This window comes from Balaenoptera physalus, assembly GCF_965194825.1.
Source record: "Balaenoptera physalus genome assembly, chromosome: 10".
Classification (NCBI taxonomy): Eukaryota; Metazoa; Chordata; class Mammalia; order Artiodactyla; family Balaenopteridae; genus Balaenoptera; species Balaenoptera physalus.
In genome coordinates, this window is record NC_138889.1 from 13,815,604 (window position 1) to 13,824,602 (window position 8,999).

Below are 8,999 nucleotides of genomic sequence, written 5' to 3' on the forward strand. Positions count from 1 at the left end.
CAGACTGGTTTGTCCCCGTTACCGCTGTGCAGTCGAGTTATTTCTGAGCAACAGGGGCCCTCTGCCCACGTAGCCACCCGTAGTCCCACCAGCACGCACACGGGTACCCTCCGCGTGCTCCTGCCCCCGCTGGAGGGCTCCTGGCCTCCCGTCCACCCACCGCACCCATTCTGAACCTGTCCAGCTTGTAGGGGGCTGGGCTGACCGGCCAATCACAGAGACACGTGCTTGGGGGGGTGCGTGTGGAAGGCAGGGACCCCTGGGGTAGGCAGAGCCTGAACACCTCCTTCTCAATCCTCAGGGAGGACTAAACAGTAGAGGCAAGAACCCCAACGAGGAGGCCCTGCCCCTTCACTTCTCCCTCCAGGACCATGGGCCAGTCAGTCACAAGGATGATGTTGAACACATCATAATAATCCCACCTTGCAGATCTTTTGTCCTCCTTAAGGAAGCAAAACAGTTATTATTATCATCTTCAACTTACAGAAGCGGAGGCTGAGCCCCAGAGAGGAGATGGGCCTGTGGCTTCCCCAGCACCTACTGGACAGGTGATGGAAGAGGGGTAATCGGCCCGGGACGCAGCCTCTGGCAGTGAATGTGCCGACCCCATAGACACACTAGAGCCCAGCACTGGCTCCAGAGCAGTGACTGTGCAGCCCAACTGGGGGTTCCCAGAGACCAAACCTCCGGCCCCCTCCCCCGCACCAGAGGAGGACCACCCAGGACCTCCCCACACCTTTCCTTAGAAAGGAGCATCTGCCTTGTTCTTAACCTTCTCCCAGGAACGAAATTTCATTCGGCAGCTGCTTTCCACATCGCCCGGTCTTTGTCAGGAAATTTAGGTTGGACAGATTTTCCAGAGTCTGTTCTTTGCCAGGTAAAGCAATTTACATATACATTGTCTCAGGTCAGCCTCACCACAGACCTGCAGGGCTGAGAGGGCAGGACTAGGCCCATTTCACCAGGAAACGGAGGCTCGGGCGCTTGGGCTGAGTCAGTTCCCCACAGGGACCAGCTCCCAAGGGTCAGAGCCAGGATGTGAACCCTTGATTTTAAGTCCTGCATCCTGTCTCCCTGACAACTGGCCACAGTCCCAACAGCGGTGCAGCCGCTCTCCTGTAAGGATGAAGTAAACAGCTCTGCAGCCACCCTCCTAGGCCAGGGACCAGCCAGAAGTTCAACGGAGGAGGCCTGGCGCCACTCCACTCGTGCCCCGCCAGCCCACTCACAGGCCCACCCCTTAGTCAGCTGCTCAGCTCACAATAAAAGATCTGGAAGATTCCTCAGTCCTGTCATCTGCCTGTCCCCACCCCTTGTCATCTGCCTGTCCCCACCCCTTCTGCTCTGGTCTGAAAATGTTGAGTTGATTATATTCTGTGCTCAATCACCAGAAATAATCAATCTGTAATTAAGAGCATCCTCCAGCCCTTTCCAAGCCTTCCTCAGGCCTCCCGCTCCTCCAGCCCCCCCAAGCCCCCATCACTGCCACCGCCACCACCACTGCCACCCCTTCACCTCCCCCTCCCACCTGCTTTTTCAGCATGGAATCGTTTTAATGAGATTTCTCTGTTACAAAAGACCAGTTTGTAATAATTATATTTTGGGTGGCAATTGTGGTTTAAAAATGATTTAAAGCAGGGAAGTCTCCAATTTATTAGGCATCAAATTTTCTGTGGTGAACTTTTTAACTGGAAGCGGCCGTTCAGACACGGAGGGGCCCATCTCTGCTACCCTGGGCTGAGCAATAGTCCTGAAATATTGATGGTTTCAGGATGGAAATGTAGCCGAGGAGATGTAACTTGGATTAAAATAAATGAATCTCGCAACAACAGCTTGGCTGTCCTGGGTGTCCCAGCCCCTCCTGGGTGTCAGAGGGAATGGGGAGTGGGCAGAGCAGAGTGAGAGGGGCTACCACTCAAAACAAGAGGAGGGATGAGGAACGCGAGCTTCTGGACTCACTGCCTGAAGAATTCCCATGCCGGACTTCTCCAAAAGAGTCATCATGGTGTGTTTTTTAAATTCTATAAAGAGCTTTGGTGACAGCCAGAGCTGGGGAGTGTTTGGGACTTCTGACTTTAGAATGAACCCCGGTTCAAATCTGAAGCTTGCTACTTTCTGCCTGTGTCGCTATTGCTTTGCATTTATTAACTTACGAGGGCCTCACAACCCTGCGTGTCACCTATTGTAGGTGTCACATCCCCATGGGGAAATGAAGGGGTCTGGACAGGTCAAGTGCTGCCCCAGAGCTGCACTTTAGGTGGTGGAGCTGGGTCATAGTCCCCAGGCCCCTTTCCAGCCCCCAGCCCCGGCACCCTTTCCTTGGTATACATCCGTTAAGTAGAAGTTCCCTGGAGCAAGCAGGACTGCCATGGTGATTGAAAATGGCAGCGTATTATTTCAAAGTATAGCTAGAAAGGTTCAGGTCTGATATCAGGAAAACCACCTTGGTGCAAAAGGTATTGGAAGAAAGGAGATGGCTGAGGAAGGCTGAACAGACCCTTCCCGTTTCAGAATGTGGAAGTTTCCATGTATCGTGGGCACAGCCTCTTTGGGCCCAGCCTCTTTGGGCCCAGGCTGGTGTCTAGGTTATAAACGCGCCAGAGCCATCCTGGTATGGGGTTGCGTGTGCGCTCCGTCTCCCATTGGAGCATGAGTTCCCCGGGGCAGGGGTCCTATCTCACTGCCCGCCTCCAAGATAGTAGGTGTGTGAAAACCTGAACTGCACACTTCCTGAGGGCAGGTCCCGTGCCTGTTTGGTTCATTCCTGGAGGCTAACCTGGCACATAGTAGGTGCTAAATAATCATTTATTAAAAGAGTGAATGAATGAACAGACAGTGTTTGTTGCATTAGATGGAATGGTCTCTCGCCTTCTGACCCCACTCTCTGGAGGGCGCAGTAGTGTCCATCCTTTCTGACAGAGGGGCAATGACCCCGGGATGGAGGTCTACAAGGAAGAGAGGTCACCCTCCCTGGCCTAGTGGGACTCCATCGGGGACGCTGGGACTCCGGCTCCTACACCAGGAACGTGAAGAGTTACAAAGCTCCTTATCCATCGAGTTCTGTCTCAGGGATGAATCGTGGGACTGGGTTGGGGGTCAGTGGCCCGGTGGGAGTGGGGAGAAAGAAGCAGAAGGCAGAGGTGAGGGCGCCCCCTTCTGTCCATCTCTGAGTACACCCGGCTCTGGTCTGTGCGGTGTCTCATTCTCCCGCTCACTATCTTCATTCTCTGACCAGCTGCCGGGTGTAAGGGATCTGGGCCTCCTTTTGCTCTCGGGCCCTTGTCTGGGCCTGGGAGGATGGGGAGAGCACTTGCTGGTCCACCCCAGTTGCGTGAAAAGGACGCTTGCCACCAGGCTGAAGCCCTGCGAGATTTCCCTCCAGGTGGTACACGCGGAGGGGCAGTGGTACTTTGCTTCTCTCACTGCTCTCTCCTGGGAACGGGTTTCAAACTGTGCTGGGGACCATTATGGAGACAATCAGGGACCTCTTGAAGGGCAGGGCAGCGCCAGAGAGCTGTATGGAGGCTGGAGTCCTCAAGCAGGCGACTTGAAAATGAAATACAATGTTGCGCCGTCAAACTTTTGAATTTGAATTCATAGGAGTCCTTGTCCCCAGAAGGTGATGGCCTCCTTATAGGAGGCCGATCCTCCACGCCATGGCCCCCGACATCCCACATCAGTCTTCTCCATCCTCATCTTGGTGCTCTGTCACTGAATATCTCACCATTTGGTGACCCCAGGAAGGCTTTTGCCAGCACAACTTTGCTCTTCGGGGGCCCTCCTCCAGGGAGGTGGAATGACGTACTGAAAGCCTTGTCATCTTTATCAGCAAGACACCAACACTGAGGTGCAGCTTTTCCCCAAGCTATCTCTCAACTAGTCACAAGGTCCCGGGACTCAGTCTTTTCCTCTGTAACACGGGGCGATGACTATACTTCTTGCTCTATTGGCATTCCTGGCCTGGGAGAGCCTGGTGAACAGGGGCCAAGGCCATTCCCCTTTGCTTCCCCAGTGGGTCCCTGCACAGTGCCTGGCCCAGGGTGAGTGCCGATTGGATGAAGGATTATCGGGAGAGGTGCAGAAGCTGACCCCTGGGGGCGTTTGTCAGGGCTCCAGTACCCTACAGACATGAGGAACCTGTTCCTGCCCTGGCCTGCGATTCTCTTGGAGTCCTTCTTCTGTTCTGGGCATCCCCGAGTCGAACAGATCTGCCTTTCCCACGTGCCTGCTCCCTCCCCTTCCCCGGGCAACAGACCTGCTGCCACCCGCTTTCTGTTCTCCATCAAGCTGGTGATCTTCCATGTCTCCATAATGGAGTTTTAGCCCTGTCTGGTCCCATCCCATCAGTTACACCACGCTCTTCCCCTGGGCCCATGGCTGGGGGGATGGCAGCAACCTGCCTGCCGTGCCTCTGCACCCACCCCATCAGCTCCCTCCTGGACACAGAGTGGGCCTCCAGGACGGGTCCCCTCCTAGCCAGCCCCTCCCCCTGCCTCTGTCTGAATTGACAACTGACCCCACAATGCCCTAGCTTACAATCCTTCAGAGGCATGGCATTACCTTTTCTTTGATGACAGTAAATATTTATTTGGTACCTACTGTGCACCGGGCACTCTGGGTACAGTCCTGACTCCTGGGCCTACATACCAGGTCCTTGGGGATCGGGCCCTGCCCTGTGCACCCGCCCCTCCCCAGGCTCCAGGCACAAGAACTGCTTGCAGGTCCCCGAGGGTGCCACACGCTCTCACACCCCCATGCCTGTGCATTCGCTCTCCACCCCATTCCTGTGATGCTCTGCTTCTCCCCCTTGCTCCACCAGCCCTCTTGGCTTCATTAACTCATCTTCTAAGATCAGTTCTGCTGTCACCTCCCACAAGAACTCTTCCCCGCATCTCCAGGCTAGGTTCCATGCCACCCAATGGCACCACTTACCACCCTGTGTTCTAAGCATGTGGCCTGGCCGTCCCCCTGCCCCTCTGTGAGCACACTAGGCAGGGCCACATCTCATGCCTCGTCATCTCTCTAATGTCCTGCACACAGTAGAGTCTCAGAATAGGTATTTTGAATATCAACTGTATTCTTTAGCTCCTGTTTATAAGCTTTTTCTTCTGTTTTTAAGTTTCTTTTTAACTTGTATGTTCTGCAGCAGGGACAGGCCTAGTGAATAATAATGACAGCCACAGTCTATTAAGTGCTTACTATTTGTCAAGCACCTGCTAAACTCTGAACATCCATTATCTCATTAAATCCTCATTACTAGAGGTAGATACTATCAAGCATTATTATCTCCATTTAACAGATAGAGAAACTGAGGCTCAGAGAAGTTAACTGCTAATGTCTGCACTTGAACCCTTGTGTCTAATTCCAATGCTTGGACACTGACCACTGGGCAACCCTGCCACCACCCACCCCTGGGATTAACCTACCTGACCTAACCCCTGGGGAGGAGGCTTAGGTGCCCCAGTCCCCTAGTTGAGGCTTGGCCTTTATGGTGCTCTGTGGTTGCTTTCCCTGTGTGCCAGATATCTCCTGCACTGAACAGCAGAGGGAAGGCGTGTCACCCCAGGCCAAGGCTGGGAGCAGCCTATTCGCAGCCCTGGAGCGAGGTAAGTTGCGGGGTGGGGGGGAGGTGGGGAAGGGAGGGTCAGCCAAGGCCCTCTTCCCACTGCCTATCTGCTGAAGGATAGCGAGCAGGATTGTTTGGGTGGGTGGGGAGCTTTGAGAGCCCATAGGAGACTCTGTTAATTTTGGCTCCGAGTCCTTGGTGGAGCTAAATAACTGGAAGACTCCCGTGAGGGGGGCGCGTGAGGCCAAGGCAGCTGCAGCTCCGACAGACCAGCCACGTGCCAGCGCCGAGATCAAGTCACTTACTGGAACACCCTGGCAGGAGTGGCTTCTAAACCTGTACAAGACGGCCACACAGCCAATCACTGCCCTGTGGGGGGCCGGAGGCAATAAATGGGGAGGAAAAACACTTCAGAGTCTGCCCGGGCCCTGGAACTCACACATCCTTCCCAGCTAGAAACTCATTTGAGGAAGCAAGTTCCAGAACTAACAAGGCAGGCTTTCTTCTGCCTCACTTCCAGGAAGGAGAATCGGGCCAGGCGCAGGATGGACCAGTAGATGGCTGTCCAGACCGCCCTAGCATGTCCTTCAAGGCAGCCCAGTTGGGCCTGTGGCTTCTGACGTCCTGAGAAATTGCCATGGAGTGTAGGATTTGATCCCAAGACACAGGAACCAGAGTTTCTCAGAAACCTCTCCTGGAGGGAGAGTTTACCCCAGAGGTTATCGTACTATTCACAACATCCTGTACTGGGGCTTGCGTTTGAATACTTGAAAGTCAGCGTGGTGTAGAACAGGTAGCTGGGGACCTGGATAAAAATGCAGACTCTGATTCAGAGGTCTGCCATGGTGCCTGAGATTCTGCATTCCTTACAAGGTCCCAGGTGGCGCTGTTGCTGCTCCAGGACAGTGTGGCTCCACGATTTACTGGCTGTGAGACCTGGAGCACCTTATTTAACCTCTGCAAGGCTCGTCCCCTCACCTGTCAAATGGGGATGAGAACAGATACCCAGAGAGCCACCGAAGGGATTAATGAGATCAGGGGCGTAAAGCGCTCAGTAAGTGGGGGAAGAAGCATAGGAAAGCACCTGGCATGGAGCAGGTGTTCAACGCGTATGTCTTCTCTTTCTTCTTTCAAAGTGATTTTGCACTTTTTCAGCTGAGCCCACAAAGCAAGAGCAGCAGATGCTGTTCATCCCATTTCACAGATGAGGAATGGCTAACCCAGCAAGTGAGGGGCTGAGGTGGCCTATAACCTGGGATTCCTGCCCCAAGTTCAGCGTTCCTCCCACTGTCGCACATTCCTTCGCAGTCCGATTAGAGATGTATGTGTCCACCAGATGAGGAGCACGTTGATACTGGTGGTGAAAATCCTAGCAATACGGCAGAAATCTGTGTGGGGCTCTCGCTGGGCAAGCAGCCACGGCCGGCCTTCTGGAGTCCTGGGAGAGAGCTTGGAACTTGGAAGACGATGTTCCCATTACATGGCTCCCCTTTGGGTCTGCCTGCACATTGATCTCAACAAGCATTTCAAGAAAGAACGAACGCTTGGACCATCTTCCCCCATGGGCGAGATAGCAGCGAGTGGATCAGAGATAAAAGGGAGCAGTCCTGCCGTCTCCTTGGTGACGCAGGGGTCATCTCCTCTGGGTGACCCTGGTTAGCAGAGGCATCTGTGTAGGCAGGGCTCAGAGCAGAGAGTAGGAGGGCAGGCCAGGCCCCGCATTTGGCTGCCACAGCTCTGCGGAGGGGTGGGAGAACAGTTCAGCACATTCTTCCCTTCCTCCCCGGCCCACTCCTCCACCTATCACCCCCACCTCTCACTGCCCTGCTCCCCTGTGCTGGACGAGACCCAGGGAAAGCTGGCCAGGACTCCCGTAGCCTCCTTTACATCATTTCCTTCACCTTCCCAGAGCAGTCCCATTGCAAGGCTATTAGTCTCATGAGTCAGAAAAGCCAGGGGAGGCCCAGAAGCCAGCGGAAGGCACACTTTGTTCCTAGTCCGTGGATATGGTCTCTTGAACCGCAGGATGTTTGGGGGTTGAGCTCTATTTGAGGAAAGTCTTCTGATCCCCATTTGGGTTACTTGTCCAAAGGGAATTCCAGATGGCATTCCTGGACTTAACATTTCCATTCCAGCCATTTGTGAGTGTCCCCAGAGGCCCTCCACGTGTAGCCCTCTGTCGTTTTGCTGAGGCAGGAGTGAACCCCGTGTACAGCGAGGCTGCTGAGTGGCAGCAAGCTCCCCGGTCAGTGGGGAGCCAGGCTCAGGCCCTGCTCTGCCTCTCATTCTGGGGTGGCCTTTCTGGGTGAATTTTCACAGCTTCCCTGAGAGGTTGATGCTGTCCTTACTTTACAGACGAGGACATAGAAGCACGGCATGACACTGTGCAACTGGAAGTTTGGAGATGCAAGAGGATCTAGTGTTTGTACTCCTCAAGAATGTCCAAGTCTCCTGGACCTTATTGGTAGGGAATCCCGAGACTTGTGGGAAAGGAAGGAATAATGAAGACTGGATCTGTTGTCAAGTCAGTGGGATCGGTGGGATTTCTAAAAGCAACATCCAGCTTTGCCCTTTCTGGTCATGAAGTCCAGGGAAGGAATATCACAACGCCACTGAGCCTCTTCCAGCAGGTCAGGGGCTAGTTGCCACTGGAATTCTCGAATATCCCACTAGAAAGGCACAGGTCTCGCTGGGCAGCAGGCACCCCTGAAATCCTAGATTGCCAGCACCCCAGCTGTTGTCCTGTTCCCTAGTTCGTTCCAGCACCACCTGGAAGAAGGCCGGTTCTCCAGGTCCCATCATCAACAGAGCAATCCAGCCAGGCCTGCACTTTACAGTTATATAACACTTTTACATGCCTGGTCTCGCTGGATCTGCATGACACCAAGGTAGAGTAGGGTAGGTGTCAAGATAACCGAGGAGCAGAGGTTAGGCATTCTGCTTAAGTCCCAAGAAAGTGGGGATTCCAATCAAGGTCTTCCAATTTTGCATGACAACCTGAAGCTTCTCTTAACAGTCTACCTGTATGTTCCATGTTCATGGACACGATCTCTTTTTAATTTCATAACAACCCTCTGAGGCAAACAAAAGTAGGTAATATTGTTCCCATTTTACTGACAGAGAATCTGACATGCTTAACTTGTGCCCAGATGGTTCTCTTAGGGGAGGTAGGGAGGGCAGGTTAGAAGTCAGGAAATGCAGGCACGACTTCAGAGGCTGTGCATTCCGCCAGACCTAGATACCTCATTTAGAAACATCCTTCCTATAGTAATCTTACCACTTTTAGAAAAGGTTGTTTATTTAATTAATTATCCTTATTAATAGGCGTTTTTTCTTTCTGGCCACGCGGCATGCGGGACCTTAGTTCCCTGACCAGGGATCGAACCTGTGCTCCCTGCAGTGGAAGCACAGAGTCTTAACCACTGGACCAACA